A 25,523-nucleotide genomic window follows, 5' to 3' on the forward strand; every position below is an offset into this window, starting at 1 on the left:
AAACAATAACGTTAAATGTGAAAAATTAGGTTTAAATAAAAAATTACATCACAGTAAAACTATTTTATTATTCAAATCACATAAAAATCGAAGATGTTTCGTATTTCTATTAATTCTCACTGATTTTCGATTATTAATCAAACTACAAAATTACTTGAATATATAAATTTCATAAAAATATAGGTAAGAAAAGAAAACAATGTGAAATAAAGAAAGAAAATTAGGAAAGGAATTCCGAAATTAGTGCCATCTGTTAGAACCAGTGTGTTAGAAGAACCGTGTAGTATAACTGAAGTACCGATAAGAAATAAATCGACGCAATATTTCATCCTTAAAACAATATATTCTGAAATATCAACCAAGAAAGATCAAATCTGGCACCATCTACTACAATAAATCGTAATTACATATATAATATTATTACTCAAAGAAAGAAAAATCTCACACAATAATTTTAAAAATTGAACAGGAATTTTATTGCTCAAAAGAATAAAAAATTATATTTATGAAAGAAATAATCGCGCTCGCAGCCAATTAGCTCATATTATTTCTTATAAAATATATAAATGTATTACCCATAAAATAATATAATTATATATTATATAATAAATAATATGATTTCCCAGGTCTCACCGCTTGGAGGTTGCTGCGAATTGGAGACCCACCCTAACCACGACGTCCCATCCACCCACCATTAACATTAAAAATTTATTTATTCAGAAACAAATTCCTTTCGATGTATGTTTGCAAAACGTTCACACTTTTGATCGTTGTGCAACACGAGCAGCAAAAGGAGTTAGAAAAAAGAACCGACGCGGAAGACTAAATCTGAAAAAATAAAATTTAAATTAAGAGACTTTCTATCAATATTTTACACTTCCATCGGTGTAGAAATGAAAAATGATTGATGATAAAAGGCGTGCGCAAAAAAAAGAAAAAAAATAAGCGAAATAAGCTTCCCAGAAAGCATTTTACTATAACATTTTATCTACAGTATCTACTTTTCTACAATACATAACTTTATTTAATACCCTTGATTCTGCATGCACTTAATTTTAAATACACTTTTTTTTAATCAATTATACAATCTTCTGTTCCTGTAAGAAATCCTGAAACAAACTTGAATTAAAAATATAACATTAACATTTAATTTATTCTGAAAGTTTCTTTTTTATATTTCTTATCTATATAAGAATTTAAACACTTTGTTCCTAATTCAGCTTTGATTGAACATCTAACAAATTCTCTTCGTATCAACATTCATCATATTTACATTCACACTGATTGATGACACACAAATTCCAAAAAATTTGCGATACGACATAAAACCACATGTGGCAAGAGGAAAATGCAAATCAGTATATACCAATGATGGCTAATGAACAAAGTCATGTAGCTATCAAGTATCAAGCATTTGTTTATAATGAGGAAATTAAGGAATTAAGGATAGCAAAATGATCATATTGCCTTGAAAAATAGGAAATGTTGATTTGGAAAACGAATCAAAGTGGGAAAGCGAAGCTGCTTTTTTTAACAATAAGAAGAAGAAGAACAGAACATCGTTTATAAATCCCATCTATCAAGAAAAAAAGCTAAATGTTTCCTACAACCTATTCTATATTACCTAATATAAAAAATTAGAATATTTATCTGATGATAAGATGTAATCCATTCCACATAATCCATTGTTGAAAGCTGAAGGAGATTTCTGAAACAAACTATAGAACAGAATTAGTGAAACAACAACAATAACAAAGGTAATTAATTTCCAACAAATGAGGATAACACATTATTATCTATCTATTTTTTCCTGTTTATTTTCTTCTATTTTTCATATTTCATATCTGTAACAAACTCAATTACTGGATTAATAATTAAAAATAATTTACACCTAGAAAAAGAAAGGAAAAATTTAATTAAAAAAACAAATTATCAAAATGTTGTTAAGCAACTCATTATTTTAAATGGGAGATATTCATCGATAAGAAAGAAATACATATTTAACAGTATTTTCAATAACAAACGTTCTTAATAAGGGGGTGCTGAAATGAAAAAAACGACGAAAAGGTAACCAGAAGGGTAACCAAAATAATTATCCACCCAATGTAAATCCGAACAAACCGTGAGTGGAATTTATTTCTATTTCGCAACACTAAAATGCTAAAATGTCAAAAGAAAACGCGAAGAGTGCTTCACTGTACTTTCAATGCAATTCTATATCAGCAAAAAAAAGATAAAAAAAAGGATAAAAGATTCGCGAAAACATATACGAAACTCTAATAAACTAATTTATGCACTCATAATTTTTTATTATAGACGCAACACTATATAATAGCGGAAGATTGCAGCCATAGTCAGAGACTGCCGTCGTACAATCACCTTTCATACAGCTTTTTTGACTGTAATAGGTGATTCAGGAACTTGATACTTCCACAGTCCAAGTGGAAGAAATATGGGCAATTTGAGCAAAAAAACGCAAAACTACTATAAAAAAACGCGATTATTTTTCAACGCAACACTAATTCTTCAAACGAATTTAATATAAAATTTATTATTATTTTATAAATCGAAAAAGCTACTTTAAATATCACGATATCATAAATCATAATTGCATTATAATAAAGAATAAATTCAAATATATATTAAAAAAAAAAAAAAGAAAATAAAAAATTGATTAATTCATAATGAAAATAATTAAACGTAACCGCGATATTCTTTTCAACGCAACGCTATAGCAAACGCGATCATCATTTTATCGCAACTCTAATTCAACCCGTTTACTAATCAATCGCAACACTAATGCAAATTCGCGATATGCCCATGATGACTGGATAAACGATAGGCCAGCATGCAAATTGGCCAAGACAATACAACATATAATACGTATTACTAAAACGAGCACAATGACAAAGTAGTAACAATGATTTCCCATTCTTTGGATCGAGACAAGATCCAAAAGATGAGAAACCATTCGTTGCAGCCCTCTTCGTGACAGTTTGTCGGGCCTCTTCGGTCTTCCTCCTTCGGGCGCAATGCCCGCTGAAACTTAAATCTAGGCTCGAGATTCACTAATCGTAAACCAAAGAAAAAAAGAAAAAAAAAAGGACTAAATCGCGGAAGCTAAATGCACATGGACGACCAACAATTGCAATGATCGTTCTCCGTACATGCACAGAATCTCGAGCGCAACGTTCGTTTCGAAAGCAAATCACGACCGCGACCGCGAAATTCGAAAACTCGATGAGCAAAACCAGAGACGAATGGCATTGTCATCCATTCGTCTCAGTTTCGCCCTCGATTTCTCAAATTTTATTCCCTGAAACAAGTTGTCACGCGAAAACGCGCCTACCCGATCAGAGACTGTGACAACCTGCCCGGCCCTACCTACTTATAATTAAACAGACACACCAGAAGTATACTACCTATCCTACCTAGCCCTATATTTAAAAAATATGGCAAAACAGGCATACCAACACACTCATTCCACGATTCTCACACATAACACCCGGGCGCAAAAGCCTACACTAGGGAAAGCGTCCCGGGACGCCTCCGACACCCGAGCTTGGCACACTACTCGCACACTCTAACTTTACGTACCTTTTCCTGAAATCGACTGACGATGGCTAGCGACCATTGCGTGAAACGCGACAAAACACGTGTATTTACATTTTAATTGTGAATATTTATGAATACGTAACGTTTTCCAAAATACTAGTCACCAGACTAAACGGTACCATTATTATAACCATTATTCTCAACCAAAATTGTACAATTATGATATTGTAATTTGATACTAAAGATTAGTAATCTTACTATTTATTACTTATTCGCAATATTTTATTACGAGTATGATTGTAAATTGCGATTGAATAGTGAAAGAAATAATAATTGAAACGACGCAATTCCACAGCCTAACCACACACACACACACAATGTGGAAAGTACGTCGTGCACGATACACTAACGCATCGTCAGTCGCTAAAAAATTTGTATTAACTTATGAACTAGGTCATCATACCCATTGCCTCTCCTTCACTCAAGTAACACCTGGGCACGTGAGTGAATTCCTGGCAATGAACATGGAAAGGGTTAAACCTGAAAATCCTGAGCTAAAAAGATATTAATATATTCATTTTGTATCTAACGGGCTAATATTCTTTGACTTTGTATTATATATTTCAAATTATACAATTATATAAATTATATTATATATTTCAAATTTTTATTATCATGTTTCAAATTTTGTGTGACTCTATTTTATATTTCGTATCATTAATTAAACAAGTTCTTGAATTTTTAGCATATTAAATTTTTAATATTGAATTGAAAAAGGAATTTAGAATTCATTGTAATTTAATATAAAATATTAATAGAAATACCCTCAGACGATTCCTTCATCAGAGCATATTTTCAAAACCAAGAAGAATGATATTCAAAACTTATTGCTCTGATTCTAAAATCTGCCTGTCGCGAAATGTCTCCTTGCGCAAAATTTAATTCACATTTGTACGAGTAAAAATTGAACTTTACTATCTACCAGTGTTGTAAATCATACTGAAGTTATATGAAATTATTATATGACAAACACAATAATCAAATTGACCAAATAACTTAAAATGTTACTCTGAAGAATTTTGAATTATAGAAATTCAAATTAACAGTAACATGTATTACACTGATAATTATATAATAATAATTATTATACGTTTTATGCCAGTTATGTTCAGAAAATTACCAAACATTTTATATTAATCAAAACGCGAAGCGTAAGAAGACTCTAGCCTGAACTAATAAATAAAACACAATAGAAATAATTGTTACTACTCGCGGGTATTTATTTATAATAATATAATATACCCGCGGTCATTGTGCTCGTGCAAAATTCTACGTATACAACCAATCACTCGTGTCGATTCGGATCTTTTATCCTACGACATGATTGAGTGACCGGAGGAACCAAAAGCATGCGACTCACCATACGATGCGAACGCCTTCATTGTTATTGTAGCCAAGAAGTCATCGAGAAGAAGGTTGGATAGTCATCAGGATGGATGGAAGGATGGAAGAAATCTGTGACAAAACGTCATAATTTAAAACACGGTTCCGATTACTTGAAAAAATTGAAATACGAAACTATTAAATATGCAATATGTAACAATATATAATATTGAAATTCCATTTAACTTCTATTTACAAGAATAAAAATTTAGATAGATAAAAGAATAATTACCTCTTCGCGTGATGGATGATCGCCGTATTCTCTTGAGAGAAGCACCGACTCTACTCTGTACCGGAAACGAATATTTAAAATAAAAAGAAAAAAAATAAAAAATAAGAAACTAATAACGCGTCCGCATAAATTATAATCGACGAACAAACACTGACTCTATCTTCCCGTTTGATTATTCTAATTAAAATTTAATCAGAGCTATTGTGCTCTAAAAAATATTCAAAATACTATGACGAAGCAAACACTGATTCTACTAACCACATTGCGCGTGGTCACAATATAATATTTTCTGAAATTAACATTAAATTAGTATAGAGGGACGGGGAATGATAGAGGAAGAAGCAATATCTTTTGATATTGATAAGATCTTTTTTCTTCTCCTTCTTATCGAGCATTTGTTCTAAAAATACTGCCTTTTTATTTTTCACTTTCTTCTAACTAAAACGTAATTTTATTATGAATTGCTTAACAACAATCATTAATAATCCAATAAAACAGAATAAAAATTTATACATACGAAATGTAAAATTTTACCACGAAAAAAAGTCACCAATGGCGTCCATATTGGAATTTTTCCCGCCTTCGAGAATATTACCATAACGCTACCAATTAAACCTGCGCAGAAAAAATCAAAACTTCTAAATAAATGAATAATATGTATGAAATTAGATCATGTTAAAGTATCACAACGATCAAATCAAATAAAAAAAAAAACTCACAATATAAAGCATCTTGTAATTCGACACTCGAATTATGTGATAAACGAGGAACTCAAAATTATCAATTCTAATATTGTTGAATAAAATATTCAATAAATGTGTATTAATCAACGCACAAATAATAACAAAAGTAGTCACAAAGAAAGATATTATTAAAATACTATGCAACAAATAAAACAATCGTCTCGAGAAAATTTCAAACGTCTAATCGTCACGACGAACAATGTCACTGCGCTTCGATTTCGCGCATCGAATAACAAGATGGAGAGGGGATACGCTCGACAGGTCGAAACATGTTTGAACACGAATCCGATTTCTTGGAAATGAAATATCATAAGAAATGCTTCTTGCCTCGAGCAAAGTATAAACGAAAGACTAAAAAAAGTAAACAATAAACATACACGCGAGACGTTGTACACAATATATATGTACATTCGGAAAAATATGCGATACTTGAATAATTCGATTTCACGAAATGAATACGTAACAAAGCGTAAAATATTTCATTCACTTTAATACTATTAAAATGATAAAATATAGAGATCAAGAAATTGTAATATAAACGTATTACGATTAAAATTATATTTAAAAAAAGCCGATATACGATTTCAAATTCTGTTTCGAAATATTTCGATACGGGACGTTAATGACGCAATAGACGCGAAATGAACAATTCTAAGGAAAAGACACAAAAACACGGAAAAAACCAATTAATTTCGTTTTCAGTACACTGAATGGATCATTTCAAAAACTAAATTAGCAATATTTTGGTAATAATAAGTGTAAAATAACTTACTGCGATAATCACAATTCGCGACGACACGTCCACTCCACACAATTTTCAACTGTAGACTGACGACATGCGCAGTGTAATGCGCAGTGTAATGCGCAGTGTAATGCGCACTACGATGCGCAATGAGTCCCACGACTACTTGAATAAAGCGACGTTCTGATTGGCTGGCTCATGATGCTTATTTTTTTCATTCAAAAATCGCGCGAAAAATTGAAATATAACATAACACGTATATTAATTATGTGTTACTTGTCAGATTGGAATTCTCTAAAGATCTACTTATTGGAAAAAAAAAATTATTACTAGAATTACCAATTTATCAAGATAATAAGATAGTTGTAATGCAAAGAAGGAATTCAATAAAAATATTTATTAAATTAAATTTAAATATAAGTAAAAATACAAAAGAGAAATTTAACAAAAACTTAAATAAATTCATGAAAATTGAAAAATAAAAAGAGAAAGAACGTAATATAAAAGTAACTGAATTTAACATAATTGAAATATAATATAAATAAAACACAAGACTTGAATTTAAATTTAAAATAAATAAATTTAAGCAATTAAATTATATTAAATAAAAGAAAACAATTTTGACATAAAAATCAACAAGAGAAAAAACACAAAAGAATATTTAACCAAATCTGAAAAAAAAACAAGAAACTTATTTAACACGAGATTCGAAGAGATTAGGAAAGATTGAAGTACAAATAAGATATTTTAATTTGAGATGAACAAAATCTGAATAGAATTATAGAAATAGAACAGAAGAATAACGTTAAATAAATCTAAAAAACTTAGAGAATGTAAATAAAATTTGACACATAGGTTAATTTAATTTGAAGAATAAATATATATACATATATATACATATATGTAAAAAAATATTTAACAATATAGTAGTACATAAATGATGAATAATGAATATGGAAAAAACAAAAAAGAGAATATTTAACATAAAAAGTTAAATATTATAAAATAAAAAAGAATGAAACATAAGAGAAGAATTTAATATCAAAGTTAAAAAAAAAATCTAAATCCAAAAATCTAAAACAACAAAGAAAGAATTTAACATGAGTGTTAAATTCTTCAATTAGAAAAAACATACATAAAAGAGAAAATTTAATTGATTTGTGTAAATGTTTTTCTTTTTTTTTATTTAGATAATATTTCTCTTAAATCCTTTTAAATGTTTTTCATTTCAATTCTTTCAGATTTTTTATAACTTTGAGATTCTGTGAAATTCTTCTTCAATATTTTAATTTTCTCTTACTTCATGATACTTATTAACTTTTACATTATACTTTCTTTTCATGTTTTTAATTCATGTCATTAATTCATTTTTTATGTATTACAATGTAACATAATACTTTTCTTATATATTGCAGCATTCTGAGGTTTAATTAATTAATATGCTGCAACATATAAAGGAATTTATTATTATGGTACATATATGAATAATGAATAAATATAAAAACATAAAAAGAGAATATAACATAATATAACAAGTTATGTAACAAAAATAAAGTAAAAAAGGATTGAAACATAGCTAAAGAATTTAATCCCACAGTAAAAAAAGAAATCTAAATCTAAAAATCTAAAATATCAAAAAAGCAAATTTTGTTATTTTCTTTAAATGTTTTCCTTAATTTCTATTATATCTAATATCTAATATTTCTATTAAATCCTTCTTTCATGTTTCAATATTTTTAGACTTTTTTAACTTTGAGATTAAATTCCACTCAAATGTTTCAATTTTTTTCTATTTTATGATAATAATAACTTTTACATTTTACATGATAATAATAACTTTTACATTATATTCTCTTTTCATGTTTTATTTCATTATTTATGTATTACAATGTTAAATTCTTTTCCTATATATTGCAGCATTGTAAGATTTTGTTAATTGTTATGTTGCAACATATAAAAGAATTTATTGTTACATTATAATAAATAAATAAATGTGTATAAACATATAAGAGGAAAATGTAAGATAAAAGTTAACCATTATAAAAAAGAGGATTGAAACATAACTGAAGAATAAAATTTCAAAGTCAAGAAAAATCTAAATCTAAAATTCTAAAACATCAAAAAGAAGCAAATTTTGTTGTTTTGCTTAAATGTTTTCTTTAATTTAGATAATATTTCTGTTAAATCTTTCTCTCATATTTCAGTATTTTTAAACTTTTCTAACTTTGAGGTTAAATTCCTCTCAAATATTTCAATTTTTTCTACTTTATGATAACAATAACTTTTACATTATATTCTCTTTTCATATTTAATTTCATTATTTATGTATTACAATGTTAAATTCTTTTCCAATATGTTGCAGCATTGTAAGATTTTGCTAATTGTTATGTTGCAACATATAAAAAAGTTTAATGTTATAATATATAAATAATTAAAAATATACAAACAAAAAAGGAGAATTCAACATAAAGTATATTAGAAAGTAGAAAAGGATTGAAACATAGCTGAAGAACTTAATCTCAAAGTTAAGAAAATCTAAAGGAACTAAATAACAAAAAGGAATTTACAACAACAAATGGTAATTGAATAAGATAAACAATTTAAGAAAAACAATTTATTATATTTAACAAAGCTTCAAGATATAAGAATAGAATTGAACTATTGATCCTAATATACAAAAAGAATAAAAAAATTCCATGGAAGGATTGTTCAATGTAAAAATTAAAAAAATTCCAAAAATGTTAAAACATAGAAAAATAATTTAGCATAAATGTTAATTGAATTAGAAAAGACATATATATGAAAAATAACTGAAGGTAATTGAACTTAAACAATAATAATTATAGATTATAAGAAATGAGTATAAGAACATAAAAGGAAATGTAACATAAAACTCAACAATAATAAACTAAAAATGATTGAATCATAAGAGAAGATTTTTCTCCAAGGAGGATAAAGTAGAGTAAGAATTAAGTATTATTGCCATCTCTTAGTGCTTTTAGAAAATATCATCTTAAAGAAATGTTTCTAGCTTGCAAGAGATGGTGCTCACGTTCAATTCTTATCTTATCTCTATTCATTTCCTCTTCGTCTATTACTTATTCTAATTTATGTGTTTCATTATCGATCATAAAATAAACGTATAAACGAAATATCGACGAGAAATAGATTGACGCGACATCTTCGAACATTGTAAAATATGTTCTGAACCGAAAAAAGATTAGAGCTACGCCGTCTAGCGTAATATAATTTGATTACATATACAATTATTATCACTCAAGGTACAAAGAAATAAAATCTTATGCTTTATAAATTTCCCAAATTATTTTATTCGTAAATAAATTCTCCTTTCCTAAATGTATGTTATCCACCTATTTATCTACAGTATCTACTTTTCTACAATACATAACTTTATTTAATACCCTTGATTCTGCATGCACTTAATTTTAAATACACTTTTTTTTAATCAATTATACAATCTTCTGTTCCTGTAAGAAATCCTGAAACAAACTTGAATTAAAAATATAACATTAACATTTAATTTATTCTGAAAGTTTTTTTTTTATATTTCTTATCTATATAAGAATTTAAACACTTTGTTCCTAATTCAGCTTTGATTGAACATCTAACAAATTCTCTTCGTATCAACATTCATCATATTTACATTCACACTGATTGATGACACACAAATTCCAAAAAATTTGTGATACGACATAAAACCACATGTGGCAAGAGGAAAATGCAAATCAGTATATACCAATGATGGCTAATGAACAAAGTCATGTAGCTATCAAGTATCAAGCATTTGTTTATAATGAGGAAATTAAGGAATTAAGGATAGCAAAATGATCATATTGCCTTGAAAAATAGGAAATGTTGATTTGGAAAACGAATCAAAGTGGGGAAAGCGAAGCTGCTTTTTTTAACAATAAGAAGAAGAAGAACAGAACATCGTTTATAAATCCCATCTATCAAGAAAAAAAGCTAAATGTTTCCTACAACCTATTCTATATTACCTAATATAAAAAATTAGAATATTTATCTGATGATAAGATGTAATCCATTCCACATAATCCATTGTTGAAAGCTGAAGGAGATTTCTGAAACAAACTATAGAACAGAATTAGTGAAACAACAACAATAACAAAGGTAATTAATTTCCAACAAATGAGGATAACACATTATTATCTATCTATTTTTTCCTGTTTATTTTCTTCTATTTTTCATATTTCATATCTGTAACAAACTCAATTACTGGATTAATAATTAAAAAATAATTTACACCTAGAAAAAGAAAGGAAAAAATTTAATTAAAAAAAAACAAATTATCAAAATGTTGTTAAGCAACTCATTATTTTAAATGGGAGATATTCATCGATAAGAAAGAAATACATATTTTAACAGTATTTTCAATAACAAACGTTCTTAATAAGGGGGTGCTGAAATGAAAAAAACGACGAAAAGGTAACCAGAAGGGTAACCAAAATAATTATCCACCCAATGTAAATCCGAACAAACCGTGAGTGGAATTTATTTCTATTTCGCAACACTAAAATGCTAAAATGTCAAAAGAAAACGCGAAGAGTGCTTCACTGTACTTTCAATGCAATTCTATATCAGCAAAAAAAAAGGATAAAAAAAAAAAGGATAAAAGATTCGCGAAAACATATACGAAACTCTAATAAACTAATTTATGCACTCATAATTTTTTTATTATAGACGCAACACTATATAATAGCGGAAGATTGCAGCCATAGTCAGAGACTGCCGTCGTACAATCACCTTTCATACAGCTTTTTTGACTGTAATAGGTGATTCAGGAACTTGATACTTCCACAGTCCAAGTGGAAGAAATATGGGCAATTTGAGCAAAAAAACGCAAAACTACTATAAAAACGCGATTATTTTTCAACGCAACACTAATTCTTCAAACGAATTTAATATAAAATTTATTATTATTTTATAAATCGAAAAAGCTACTTTAAATATCACGATATCATAAATCATAATTGCATTATAATAAAGAATAAATTCAAATATATATTAAAAAAAAAAAAAAAGAAAATAAAAAATTGATTAATTCATAATGAAAATAATTAAACGTAACCGCGATATTCTTTTCAACGCAACGCTATAGCAAACGCGATCATCATTTTATCGCAACTCTAATTCAACCCGTTTACTAATCAATCGCAACACTAATGCAAATTCGCGATATGCCCATGATGACTGGATAAACGATAGGCCAGCATGCAAATTGGCCAAGACAATACAACATATAATACGTATTACTAAAACGAGCACAATGACAAAGTAGTAACAATGATTTCCCATTCTTTGGATCGAGACAAGATCCAAAAGATGAGAAACCATTCGTTGCAGCCCTCTTCGTGACAGTTTGTCGGGCCTCTTCGGTCTTCCTCCTTCGGGCGCAATGCCCGCTGAAACTTAAATCTAGGCTCGAGATTCACTAATCGTAAACCAAAGAAAAAAAGAAAAAAAAAGGACTAAATCGCGGAAGCTAAATGCACATGGACGACCAACAATTGCAATGATCGTTCTCCGTACATGCACAGAATCTCGAGCGCAACGTTCGTTTCGAAAGCAAATCACGACCGCGACCGCGAAATTCGAAAACTCGATGAGCAAAACCAGAGACGAATGGCATTGTCATCCATTCGTCTCAGTTTCGCCCTCGATTTCTCAAATTTTATTCCCTGAAACAAGTTGTCACGCGAAAACGCGCCTACCCGATCAGAGACTGTGACAACCTGCCCGGCCCTACCTACTTATAATTAAACAGACACACCAGAAGTATACTACCTATCCTACCTAGCCCTATATTTAAAAAATATGGCAAAACAGGCATACCAACACACTCATTCCACGATTCTCACACATAACACCCGGGCGCAAAAGCCTACACTAGGGAAAGCGTCCCGGGACGCCTCCGACACCCGAGCTTGGCACACTACTCGCACACTCTAACTTTACGTACCTTTTCCTGAAATCGACTGACGATGGCTAGCGACCATTGCGTGAAACGCGACAAAACACGTGTATTTACATTTTAATTGTGAATATTTATGAATACGTAACGTTTTCCAAAATACTAGTCACCAGACTAAACGGTACCATTATTATAACCATTATTCTCAACCAAAATTGTACAATTATGATATTGTAATTTGATACTAAAGATTAGTAATCTTACTATTTATTACTTATTCGCAATATTTTATTACGAGTATGATTGTAAATTGCGATTGAATAGTGAAAGAAATAATAATTGAAACGACGCAATTCCACAGCCTAACCACACACACACACACAATGTGGAAAGTACGTCGTGCACGATACACTAACGCATCGTCAGTCGCTAAAAAATTTGTATTAACTTATGAACTAGGTCATCATACCCATTGCCTCTCCTTCACTCAAGTAACACCTGGGCACGTGAGTGAATTCCTGGCAATGAACATGGAAAGGGTTAAACCTGAAAATCCTGAGCTAAAAAGATATTAATATATTCATTTTGTATCTAACGGGCTAATATTCTTTGACTTTGTATTATATATTTCAAATTATACAATTATATAAATTATATTATATATTTCAAATTTTTATTATCATGTTTCAAATTTTGTGTGACTCTATTTTATATTTCGTATCATTAATTAAACAAGTTCTTGAATTTTTAGCATATTAAATTTTTAATATTGAATTGAAAAGGAATTTAGAATTCATTGTAATTTAATATAAAATATTAATAGAAATACCCTCAGACGATTCCTTCATCAGAGCATATTTTCAAAACCAAGAAGAATGATATTCAAAACTTATTGCTCTGATTCTAAAATCTGCCTGTCGCGAAATGTCTCCTTGCGCAAAATTTAATTCACATTTGTACGAGTAAAAATTGAACTTTACTATCTACCAGTGTTGTAAATCATACTGAAGTTATATGAAATTATTATATGACAAACACAATAATCAAATTGACCAAATAACTTAAAATGTTACTCTGAAGAATTTTGAATTATAGAAATTCAAATTAACAGTAACATGTATTACACTGATAATTATATAATAATAATTATTATACGTTTTATGCCAGTTATGTTCAGAAAATTACCAAACATTTTATATTAATCAAAACGCGAAGCGTAAGAAGACTCTAGCCTGAACTAATAAATAAAACACAATAGAAATAATTGTTACTACTCGCGGGTATTTATTTATAATAATATAATATACCCGCGGTCATTGTGCTCGTGCAAAATTCTACGTATACAACCAATCACTCGTGTCGATTCGGATCTTTTATCCTACGACATGATTGAGTGACCGGAGGAACCAAAAAGCATGCGACTCACCATATGATGCGAACGCCTTCATTGTTATTGTAGCCAAGAAGTCATCGAGAAGAAGGTTGGATAGTCATCAGGATGGATGGAAGGATGGAAGAAATCTGTGACAAAACGTCATAATTTAAAACACGGTTCCGATTACTTGAAAAAAATTGAAATACGAAACTATTAAATATGCAATATGTAACAATATATAATATTGAAATTCCATTTAACTTCTATTTACAAGAATAAAAATTTAGATAGATAAAAGAATAATTACCTCTTCGCGTGATGGATGATCGCCGTATTCTCTTGAGAGAAGCACCGACTCTACTCTGTACCGGAAACGAATATTTAAAATAAAAAGAAATAAAAATAAGAAACTAATAACGCGTCCGCATAAATTATAATCGACGAACAAACACTGACTCTATCTTCCCGTTTGATTATTCTAATTAAAATTTAATCAGAGCTATTGTGCTCTAAAAAATATTCAAAATACTATGACGAAGCAAACACTGATTCTACTAACCACATTGCGCGTGGTCACAATATAATATTTTCTGAAATTAACATTAAATTAGTATAGAGGGACGGGGAATGATAGAGGAAGAAGCAATATCTTTTTGATATTGATAAGATCTTTTTTCTTCTCCTTCTTATCGAGCATTTGTTCTAAAAATACTGCCTTTTTATTTTTTCACTTTCTTCTAACTAAAACGTAATTTTATTATGAATTGCTTAACAACAATCATTAATAATCCAATAAAACAGAATAAAAATTTATACATACGAAATGTAAAATTTTACCACGAAAAAAAGTCACCAATGGCGTCCATATTGGAATTTTTCCCGCCTTCGAGAATATTACCATAACGCTACCAATTAAACCTGCGCAGAAAAAAATCAAAACTTCTAAATAAATGAATAATATGTATGAAATTAGATCATGTTAAAGTATCACAACGATCAAATCAAATAAAAAAAAAAACTCACAATATAAAGCATCTTGTAATTCGACACTCGAATTATGTGATAAACGAGGAACTCAAAATTATCAATTCTAATATTGTTGAATAAAATATTCAATAAATGTGTATTAATCAACGCACAAATAATAACAAAAGTAGTCACAAAGAAAGATATTATTAAAATACTATGCAACAAATAAAACAATCGTCTCGAGAAAATTTCAAACGTCTAATCGTCACGACGAACAATGTCACTGCGCTTCGATTTCGCGCATCGAATAACAAGATGGAGAGGGGATACGCTCGACAGGTCGAAACATGTTTGAACACGAATCCGATTTCTTGGAAATGAAATATCATAAGAAATGCTTCTTGCCTCGAGCAAAGTATAAACGAAAGACTAAAAAAAGTAAACAATAAACATACACGCGAGACGTTGTACACAATATATATGTACATTCGGAAAAATATGCGATACTTGAATAATTCGATTTCACGAAATGAATACGTAACAAAGCGTAAAATATTTCATTCACTTTAATACTATTAAAATGATAAAATATAGAGATCAAGAAATTGTAATATAAACGTATTACGATTAAAATTATATTTAAAAAAAGCCGATATACGATTTCAAATTCTGTTTCGAAATATTTCGATACGGGACGTTAATGACGCAATAGACGCGAAATGAACAATTCTAAGGAAAAGACACAAAAACACGGAAAAAACCAATTAATTTCGTTTTCAGTACACTGAATGGATCATTTCAAAAACTAAATTAGCAATATTTTGGTAATAATAAGTGTAAAATAACTTACTGCGATAATCACAATTCGCGACGACACGTCCACTCCACACAATTTTCAACTGTAGACTGACGACATGCGCAGTGTAATGCGCAGTGTAATGCGCACTACGATGCGCAATGAGTCCCGCGACTACTTGAATAAAGCGACGTTCTGATTGGCTGGCTCATGATGCTTATTTTTTTCATTCAAAAATCGCGCGAAAAATTGAAATATAACATAACACGTATATTAATTATGTGTTACTTGTCAGATTGGAATTCTCTAAAGATCTACTTATTGGAAAAAAAAAATTATTACTAGAATTACCAATTTATCAAGATAATAAGATAGTTGTAATGCAAAGAAGGAATTCAATAAAAATATTTATTAAATTAAATTTAAATATAAGTAAAAATACAAAAGAGAAATTTAACAAAAACTTAAATAAATTCATGAAAATTGAAAAATAAAAAGAGAAAGAACGTAATATAAAAGTAACTGAATTTAACATAATTGAAATATAATATAAATAAAACACAAGACTTGAATTTAAATTTAAAATAAATAAATTTAAGCAATTAAATTATATTAAATAAAAGAAAACAATTTTGACATAAAAATCAACAAGAGAAAAAACACAAAAGAATATTTAACCAAATCTGAAAAAAAAACAAGAAACTTATTTAACACAAGATTCGAAGAGATTAGGAAAGATTGAAGTACAAATAAGATATTTTAATTTGAGATGAACAAAATCTGAATAGAATTATAGAAATAGAACAGAAGAATAACGTTAAATAAATCTAAAAAACTTAGAGAATGTAAATAAAATTTGACACATAGGTTAATTTAATTTGAAGAATAAATATATATACATATATATACATATATGTAAAAATATTTAACAATATAGTAGTACATAAATGATGAATAATGAATATGGAAAAAACAAAAGAGAATATTTAACATAAAAAGTTAAATATTATAAAATAAAAAAGAATGAAACATAAGAGAAGAATTTAATATCAAAGTTAAAAAAAAAATCTAAATCCAAAAATCTAAAACAACAAAGAAAGAATTTAACATGAGTGTTAAATTCTTCAATTAGAAAAAACATACATAAAAGAGAAAATTTAATTGATTTGTGTAAATGTTTTTCTTTTTTTTTATTTAGATAATATTTCTCTTAAATCCTTTTAAATGTTTTTCATTTCAATTCTTTCAGATTTTTATAACTTTGAGATTCTGTGAAATTCTTCTTCAATATTTTAATTTTCTCTTACTTCATGATACTTATTAACTTTTACATTATACTTTCTTTTCATGTTTTTAATTCATGTCATTAATTCATTTTTTATGTATTACAATGTAACATAATACTTTTCTTATATATTGCAGCATTCTGAGGTTAATTAATTAATATCAATTAATTAATATGCTGCAACATATAAAGGAATTTATTATTATGGTACATATATGAATAATGAATAAATATAAAAACATAAAAAGAGAATATAACATAATATAACAAGTTATGTAACAAAAATAAAGTAAAAAAGGATTGAAACATAGCTAAAGAATTTAATCCCACAGTAAAAAAAGAAATCTAAATCTAAAAATCTAAAATATCAAAAAAGCAAATTTTGTTATTTTCTTTAAATGTTTTCCTTAATTTCTATTATATCTAATATCTAATATTTCTATTAAATCCTTCTTTCATGTTTCAATATTTTTAGACTTTTTTAACTTTGAGATTAAATTCCTCTCAAATGTTTCAATTTTTTTCTATTTTATGATAATAATAACTTTTACATTTTACATGATAATAATAACTTTTACATTATATTCTCTTTTCATGTTTTATTTCATTATTTATGTATTACAATGTTAAATTCTTTTCCTATATATTGCAGCATTGTAAGATTAATTAATTGTTAATTGTTAATTGTTATGTTGCAACATATAAAAGAATTTATTGTTACATTATAATAAATAAATAAATGTGTATAAACATATAAGAGGAAAATGTAAGATAAAAGTTAACCATTATAAAAAAGAGGATTGAAACATAACTGAAGAATAAAATTTCAAAGTCAAGAAAAATCTAAATCTAAAATTCTAAAACATCAAAAAGAAGCAAATTTTGTTGTTTTGCTTAAATGTTTTCTTTAATTTAGATAATATTTCTGTTAAATCTTTCTCTCATATTTCAGTATTTTTAAACTTTTCTAACTTTGAGGTTAAATTCCTCTCAAATATTTCAATTTTTTTCTACTTTATGATAACAATAACTTTTACATTATATTCTCTTTTCATGTTTAATTTCATTATTTATGTATTACAATGTTAAATTCTTTTCCAATATGTTGCAGCATTGTAAGATTTTGCTAATTGTTATGTTGCAACATATAAAAAAGTTTAATGTTATAATATATAAATAATTAAAAATATACAAACAAAAAAGGAGAATTCAACATAAAGTATATTAGAAAGTAGAAAAGGATTGAAACATAGCTGAAGAACTTAATCTCAAAGTTAAGAAAATCTAAAGGAACTAAATAACAAAAAGGAATTTACAACAACAAATGGTAATTGAATAAGATAAACAATTTAAGAAAAACAATTTATTATATTTAACAAAGCTTCAAGATATAAGAATAGAATTGAACTATTGATCCTAATATACAAAAAGAATAAAAAAATTCCATGGAAGGATTGTTCAATGTAAAAATTAAAAAAAATTCCAAAAATGTTAAAACATAGAAAAAATAATTTAGCATAAATGTTAATTGAATTAGAAAAGACATATATATGAAAAATAACTGAAGGTAATTGAACTTAAACAATAATAATTATAGATTATAAGAAATGAGTATAAGAACATAAAAAGGAAATGTAACATAAAACTCAACAATAATAAACTAAAAATGATTGAATCATAAGAGAAGATTTTTCTCCAAGGAGGATAAAGTAGAGTAAGAATTAAGTATTATTGCCATCTCTTAGTGCTTTTAGAAAATATCATCTTAAAGAAATGTTTCTAGCTTGCAAGAGATGGTGCTCACGTTCAATTCTTATCTTATCTCTATTCATTTCCTCTTCGTCTATTACTTATTCTAATTTATGTGTTTCATTATCGATCATAAAATAAACGTATAAACGAAATATCGACAAGAAATAGATTGACGCGACATCTTCGAACATTGTAAAATATGTTCTGAACCGAAAAAAGATTAGAGCTACGCCGTCTAGCGTAATATAATTTGATTACATATACAATTATTATCACTCAAGGTACAAAGAAATAAAATCTTATGCTTTATAAATTTCCCAAATTATTTTATTCGTAAATAAATTCTCCTTTCCTAAATGTATGTTATCCACCTATTTATCTACAGTATCTACTTTTCTACAATACATAACTTTATTTAATACCCTTGATTCTGCATGCACTTAATTTTAAATACACTTTTTTAATCAATTATACAATCTTCTGTTCCTGTAAGAAATCCTGAAACAAACTTGAATTAAAAATATAACATTAACATTTAATTTATTCTGAAAGTTTTTTTATGTTTCTTATCTATATAAGAATTTAAACACTTTGTTCCTAATTCAGCTTTGATTGAACATCTAACAAATTCTCTTCGTATCAACATTCATCATATTTACATTCACACTGATTGATGACACACAAATTCCAAAAATTTGTGATACGACATAAAACCACATGTGGCAAGAGGAAAATGCAAATCAGTATATACCAATGATGGCTAATGAACAAAGTCATGTAGCTATCAAGTATCAAGCATTTGTTTATAATGAGGAAATTAAGGAATTAAGGATAGCAAAATGATCATATTGCCTTGAAAAATAGGAAATGTTGATTTGGAAAACGAATCAAAGTGGGGAAAGCGAAGCTGCTTTTTAACAATAAGAAGAAGAAGAACAGAACATCGTTTATAAATCCCATCTATCAAGAAAAAAAGCTAAATGTTTCCTACAACCTATTCTATATTACCTAATATAAAAAATTAGAATATTTATCTGATGATAAGATGTAATCCATTCCACATAATCCATTGTTGAAAGCTGAAGGAGATTTCTGAAACAAACTATAGAACAGAATTAGTGAAACAACAACAATAACAAAGGTAATTAATTTCCAACAAATGAGGATAACACATTATTATCTATCTATTTTTTCCTGTTTATTTTCTTCTATTTTTCATATTTCATATCTGTAACAAACTCAATTACTGGATTAATAATTAAAAAATAATTTACACCTAGAAAAAGAAAGGAAAAAATTTAATTAAAAAAAAACAAATTATCAAAATGTTGTTAAGCAACTCATTATTTTAAATGGGAGATATTCATCGATAAGAAAGAAATACATATTTTAACAGTATTTTCAATAACAAACGTTCTTAATAAGGGGGTGCTGAAATGAAAAAAACGACGAAAAGGTAACCAGAAGGGTAACCAAAATAATTATCCACCCAATGTAAATCCGAACAAACCGTGAGTGGAATTTATTTCTATTTCGCAACACTAAAATGCTAAAATGTCAAAAGAAAACGCGAAGAGTGCTTCACTGTACTTTCAATGCAATTCTATATCAGCAAAAAAAAAGGATAAAAAAAAGGATAAAAGATTCGCGAAAACATATACGAAACTCTAATAAACTAATTTATGCACTCATAATTTTTTTATTATAGACGCAACACTATATAATAGCGGAAGATTGCAGCCATAGTCAGAGACTGCCGTCGTACAATCACCTTTCATACAGCTTTTTGACTGTAATAGGTGATTCAGGAACTTGATACTTCCACAGTCCAAGTGGAAGAAATATGGGCAATTTGAGCAAAAAAACGCAAAACTACTATAAAAAAACGCGATTATTTTTCAACGCAACACTAATTCTTCAAACGAATTTAATATAAAATTTATTATTATTTTATAAATCGAAAAAGCTACTTTAAATATCACGATATCATAAATCATAATTGCATTATAATAAAGAATAAATTCAAATATATATTAAAAAAAAAAAAAAAAAAAAGAAAATAAAAAATTGATTAATTCATAATGAAAATAATTAAACGTAACCGCGATATTCTTTTCAACGCAACGCTATAGCAAACGCGATCATCATTTTATCGCAACTCTAATTCAACCCGTTTACTAATCAATCGCAACACTAATGCAAATTCGCGATATGCCCATGATGACTGGATAAACGATAGGCCAGCATGCAAATTGGCCAAGACAATACAACATATAATACGTATTACTAAAACGAGCACAATGACAAAGTAGTAACAATGATTTCCCATTCTTTGGATCGAGACAAGATCCAAAAGATGAGAAACCATTCGTTGCAGCCCTCTTCGTGACAGTTTGTCGGGCCTCTTCGGTCTTCCTCCTTCGGGCGCAATGCCCGCTGAAACTTAAATCTAGGCTCGAGATTCACTAATCGTAAACCAAAGAAAAAAAGAAAAAAAAAAGGACTAAATCGCGGAAGCTAAATGCACATGGACGACCAACAATTGCAATGATCGTTCTCCGTACATGCACAGAATCTCGAGCGCAACGTTCGTTTCGAAAGCAAATCACGACCGCGACCGCGAAATTCGAAAACTCGATGAGCAAAACCAGAGACGAATGGCATTGTCATCCATTCGTCTCAGTTTCGCCCTCGATTTCTCAAATTTTATTCCCTGAAACAAGTTGTCACGCGAAAACGCGCCTACCCGATCAGAGACTGTGACAACCTGCCCGGCCCTACCTACTTATAATTAAACAGACACACCAGAAGTATACTACCTATCCTACCTAGCCCTATATTTAAAAAATATGGCAAAACAGGCATACCAACACACTCATTCCACGATTCTCACACATAACACCCGGGCGCAAAAGCCTACACTAGGGAAAGCGTCCCGGGACGCCTCCGACACCCGAGCTTGGCACACTACTCGCACACTCTAACTTTACGTACCTTTTCCTGAAATCGACTGACGATGGCTAGCGACCATTGCGTGAAACGCGACAAAACACGTGTATTTACATTTTAATTGTGAATATTTATGAATACGTAACGTTTTCCAAAATACTAGTCACCAGACTAAACGGTACCATTATTATAACCATTATTCTCAACCAAAATTGTACAATTATGATATTGTAATTTGATACTAAAGATTAGTAATCTTACTATTTATTACTTATTCGCAATATTTTATTACGAGTATGATTGTAAATTGCGATTGAATAGTGAAAGAAATAATAATTGAAACGACGCAATTCCACAGCCTAACCACACACACACACACAATGTGGAAAGTACGTCGTGCACGATACACTAACGCATCGTCAGTCGCTAAAAATTTGTATTAACTTATGAACTAGGTCATCATACCCATTGCCTCTCCTTCACTCAAGTAACACCTGGGCACGTGAGTGAATTCCTGGCAATGAACATGGAAAGGGTTAAACCTGAAAATCCTGAGCTAAAAAGATATTAATATATTCATTTTGTATCTAACGGGCTAATATTCTTTGACTTTGTATTATATATTTCAAATTATACAATTATATAAATTATATTATATATTTCAAATTTTTATTATCATGTTTCAAATTTTGTGTGACTCTATTTTATATTTCGTATCATTAATTAAACAAGTTCTTGAATTTTTAGCATATTAAATTTTTAATATTGAATTGAAAAAGGAATTTAGAATTCATTGTAATTTAATATAAAATATTAATAGAAATACCCTCAGACGATTCCTTCATCAGAGCATATTTTCAAAACCAAGAAGAATGATATTCAAAACTTATTGCTCTGATTCTAAAATCTGCCTGTCGCGAAATGTCTCCTTGCGCAAAATTTAATTCACATTTGTACGAGTAAAAATTGAACTTTACTATCTACCAGTGTTGTAAATCATACTGAAGTTATATGAAATTATTATATGACAAACACAATAATCAAATTGACCAAATAACTTAAAATGTTACTCTGAAGAATTTTGAATTATAGAAATTCAAATTAACAGTAACATGTATTACACTGATAATTATATAATAATAATTATTATACGTTTTATGCCAGTTATGTTCAGAAAATTACCAAACATTTTATATTAATCAAAACGCGAAGCGTAAGAAGACTCTAGCCTGAACTAATAAATAAAACACAATAGAAATAATTGTTACTACTCGCGGGTATTTATTTATAATAATATAATATACCCGCGGTCATTGTGCTCGTGCAAAATTCTACGTATACAACCAATCACTCGTGTCGATTCGGATCTTTTATCCTACGACATGATTGAGTGACCGGAGGAACCAAAAGCATGCGACTCACCATACGATGCGAACGCCTTCATTGTTATTGTAGCCAAGAAGTCATCGAGAAGAAGGTTGGATAGTCATCAGGATGGATGGAAGGATGGAAGAAATCTGTGACAAAACGTCATAATTTAAAACACGGTTCCGATTACTTGAAAAAATTGAAATACGAAACTATTAAATATGCAATATGTAACAATATATAATATTGAAATTCCATTTAACTTCTATTTACAAGAATAAAAATTTAGATAGATAAAAGAATAATTACCTCTTCGCGTGATGGATGATCGCCGTATTCTCTTGAGAGAAGCACCGACTCTACTCTGTACCGGAAACGAATATTTAAAATAAAAAGAAAAAAAATAAAAAATAAGAAACTAATAACGCGTCCGCATAAATTATAATCGACGAACAAACACTGACTCTATCTTCCCGTTTGATTATTCTAATTAAAATTTAATCAGAGCTATTGTGCTCTAAAAAATATTCAAAATACTATGACGAAGCAAACACTGATTCTACTAACCACATTGCGCGTGGTCACAATATAATATTTTCTGAAATTAACATTAAATTAGTATAGAGGGACGGGGAATGATAGAGGAAGAAGCAATATCTTTTGATATTGATAAGATCTTTTTTCTTCTCCTTCTTATCGAGCATTTGTTCTAAAAATACTGCCTTTTTATTTTTCACTTTCTTCTAACTAAAACGTAATTTTATTATGAATTGCTTAACAACAATCATTAATAATCCAATAAAACAGAATAAAAATTTATACATACGAAATGTAAAATTTTACCACGAAAAAAAGTCACCAATGGCGTCCATATTGGAATTTTTCCCGCCTTCGAGAATATTACCATAACGCTACCAATTAAACCTGCGCAGAAAAAATCAAAACTTCTAAATAAATGAATAATATGTATGAAATTAGATCATGTTAAAGTATCACAACGATCAAATCAAATAAAAAAAAAAACTCACAATATAAAGCATCTTGTAATTCGACACTCGAATTATGTGATAAACGAGGAACTCAAAATTATCAATTCTAATATTGTTGAATAAAATATTCAATAAATGTGTATTAATCAACGCACAAATAATAACAAAAGTAGTCACAAAGAAAGATATTATTAAAATACTATGCAACAAATAAAACAATCGTCTCGAGAAAATTTCAAACGTCTAATCGTCACGACGAACAATGTCACTGCGCTTCGATTTCGCGCATCGAATAACAAGATGGAGAGGGGATACGCTCGACAGGTCGAAACATGTTTGAACACGAATCCGATTTCTTGGAAATGAAATATCATAAGAAATGCTTCTTGCCTCGAGCAAAGTATAAACGAAAGACTAAAAAAAGTAAACAATAAACATACACGCGAGACGTTGTACACAATATATATGTACATTCGGAAAAATATGCGATACTTGAATAATTCGATTTCACGAAATGAATACGTAACAAAGCGTAAAATATTTCATTCACTTTAATACTATTAAAATGATAAAATATAAAGATCAAGAAATTGTAATATAAACGTATTACGATTAAAATTATATTTAAAAAAAGCCGATATACGATTTCAAATTCTGTTTCGAAATATTTCGATACGGGACGTTAATGACGCAATAGACGCGAAATGAACAATTTTAAGGAAAAGACACAAAAACACGGAAAAAACCAATTAATTTCGTTTTCAGTACACTGAATGGATCATTTCAAAAACTAAATTAGCAATATTTTGGTAATAATAAGTGTAAAATAACTTACTGCGATAATCACAATTCGCGACGACACGTCCACTCCACACAATTTTCAACTGTAGACTGACGACATGCGCAGTGTAATGCGCAGTGTAATGCGCAGTGTAATGCGCACTACGATGCGCAATGAGTCCCACGACTACTTGAATAAAGCGACGTTCTGATTGGCTGGCTCATGATGCTTATTTTTTTCATTCAAAAATCGCGCGAAAAATTGAAATATAACATAACACGTATATTAATTATGTGTTACTTGTCAGATTGGAATTCTCTAAAGATCTACTTATTGGAAAAAAAAAATTATTACTAGAATTACCAATTTATCAAGATAATAAGATAGTTGTAATGCAAAGAAGGAATTCAATAAAATATTTATTAAATTAAATTTAAATATAAGTAAAAATACAAAAGAGAAATTTAACAAAAACTTAAATAAATTCATGAAAATTGAAAAATAAAAAGAGAAAGAACGTAATATAAAAGTAACTGAATTTAACATAATTGAAATATAATATAAATAAAACACAAGACTTGAATTTAAATTTAA

The 25,523-nt window shown here is 28.6% G+C and overlaps 3 long non-coding RNA genes across 3 annotated transcripts; all 3 read right to left on the minus strand.

The window, feature by feature from the left end:
* Positions 1-816: 816 nt before the first annotated feature.
* LOC133666748 (uncharacterized) lies at positions 817-6,814 on the minus strand. Its single transcript, XR_009831294.1, has 4 exons — positions 6,746-6,814; positions 5,748-5,845; positions 1,625-1,718; positions 817-1,119 (listed from the first exon to the last, which is right to left on the minus strand). It is a non-coding gene; the product is annotated as an uncharacterized LOC133666748 (long non-coding RNA).
* Positions 6,815-10,020: 3,206 nt separating this feature from the next.
* Positions 10,021-16,187, minus strand: LOC133666878 (uncharacterized). Its single transcript, XR_009831676.1, has 3 exons — positions 15,860-16,187; positions 14,861-14,958; positions 10,021-10,999 (listed from the first exon to the last, which is right to left on the minus strand). It is a non-coding gene; the product is annotated as an uncharacterized LOC133666878 (long non-coding RNA).
* A 3,573-nt stretch (positions 16,188-19,760) lies between these two features.
* Positions 19,761-25,052, minus strand: LOC133666874 (uncharacterized). The gene is made up of 3 exons (XR_009831668.1): positions 24,984-25,052; positions 23,986-24,083; positions 19,761-20,118 (listed from the first exon to the last, which is right to left on the minus strand). It is a non-coding gene; the product is annotated as an uncharacterized LOC133666874 (long non-coding RNA).
* Between the last annotated feature and the right edge of the window lie 471 nt (positions 25,053-25,523).

The sequence above is a fragment of the Apis cerana genome, linkage group LG10 (assembly GCF_029169275.1).
Source record: "Apis cerana isolate GH-2021 linkage group LG10, AcerK_1.0, whole genome shotgun sequence".
In the NCBI taxonomy this organism is placed as follows: Eukaryota; Metazoa; Arthropoda; class Insecta; order Hymenoptera; family Apidae; genus Apis; species Apis cerana.